The following is a 2,010-nucleotide window of genomic DNA, read 5'->3' as shown; positions in this document are numbered from 1 at the left end:
TATGACTCTTTATATTTTTACACATTTTACAGTATGATGAGATTAATACTTTCCATATTTAGCATCAATGAGGGAGTATGTACATAAAGTAGCATGATAATCTTGCATATATTTATGCCTTCGATAACAAAAGATTGGTTTAAGAAAATTGATTCTCATCAGAACATAAAGAAAGACTTAAAATTCATTTTGAATGAAAATTAAACAAAAGCCAAAAGGGAAAATCTTTAAATTAAAAGGCTAAATTAATCAATAGATTCAGAAAAAAAAATTGGTGAACCCAGTCAAATGCAATAGCAAAAGCCTGTATCATAAATCCTGTATTAAATCTCACTTTATGCAAGTAAATAATTAAATATTAATTCTGTACAATAAACTCTAAATAACAATACACAATTTTCATTTTTTCTAGTATCACTCCTCTAAAAATAAAAGGCACGATAGGCCTAAACGTCACACTAGAACAGATAGATTTATAAGATATTTTCAGTGCATTTCACCCCAAAGTAGCAAAATATACATTCTTCTCATGTGCACATGGAACATTTTCCAGGATAGACCACATGTTATGAAACAAAGCAAGTCTCAATACATTTAAAAAGATTGAAATCATATCAACTGTCTGCTCTAATTATAATGGTATGAAACTAGAAATCAACTACAAAGTGAAAAATGGAAAATACACAAACACATCGACGCTAAATAACATACTACTAAACAATGAATAGGCTAACAATGAGATCAAGGAAGAAATCAAAAGATACCTAGAGACAAATGAAAATGAAAACACAATGACTCAAAATCTATGAGACACAGAAAGCAGTCCTAAGAGGGAAAGTGCTAGAATACAGGAACAAGAAAAGCTCAAATAAACAATCTAAACTTATACTGTAAAGAACTAGAAAAAAAAAATAGCAAACAAAGCTCAAAGTGAGTAGAAGGAAGGGAATAATAAAGATCAGAGAGGAAACAAATGAATTAGAGTCTAGAAAAACAATACAAAAGATTAATAAAACCAAGAGCTGTTTTTTCTTTTTTAAAGGATAAACAAAATTGATAAACACTTAACCAGACTCATCAAGGAAAAAAGAGAGAGGACTCAAATAAGAAAAATCAGAATTGAAAAAGGAGAAATAACTACGGACTCCACAGAAATACAAAGGATCATAAGAAAATACTACTAGCAATTATTGGATAATCTGGAAGAAATGAACACATTCCTAGAAACATACAATCTCCAAAGACTAAGTCAAGAAGAAACAGAAAATTTGAAGTAACTGATGACCACTTGTGAAATCGAATCAATAATCAAAAACCTCCTAAAAAACAAAAGTCCTGATGGCTTCATAGACAAATTTTACCAAACATTCAAAGAAGAATTAACACCTAATTTTCTCAAACAATTCCAAAACGTTCAAGAAGGAAAGCTCCCTACCTCCTTTTATGAGGCCACCATTATCTTGATTCCAAAACTAGACAAAGACATAAAAAAAGAAAACGATAGACTGGTATCTCTTATGAGCATTGATGCAAAAATCCTCAACAAAATATTAGCAAACTGAATTCAACAATATATTAAAAATATCATAAACCATAATCAAATTGGATTTAATCTTGGCATGCAAGGTTGGTACATTGTCCACAAATCACTTCATGTGATATACCACACTAACAAATTGAAAGATAAAAATCATATGAACATATCAATAGATGCAAAAAAGTGTTCGACAAAATCCAGCATCCATTTATGATAAAATCTCTCAGTAAAGTGGGAATAGAGGGAACATACCTCAATGTAATGAAGGCCATATATGACAAAGCTACAGCTAACATCATATTCAATGGGGAAAGGCTAAAATCATTTTCCTTAACATCAGGAAGAGGATAGGATGCCCACTTTCATTATTCCTGTTCAATATTGTATTGAAAGTCCTAGGCACAGCAGTCAGACAAGAAAGAGCGATAAAGGTGTTTGAATTGGAAAGGAAGAAGTAAACTGTCATTATTTGC

Source organism: Pteropus vampyrus, unplaced genomic scaffold (assembly GCF_000151845.1).
Source record: "Pteropus vampyrus isolate Shadow unplaced genomic scaffold, Pvam_2.0 Scaffold610, whole genome shotgun sequence".
Taxonomy (NCBI): domain Eukaryota; kingdom Metazoa; phylum Chordata; class Mammalia; order Chiroptera; family Pteropodidae; genus Pteropus; species Pteropus vampyrus.
The sequence above is the reverse complement of the archived record's forward strand: the minus strand, read 5'-3'. Positions refer to the sequence as shown.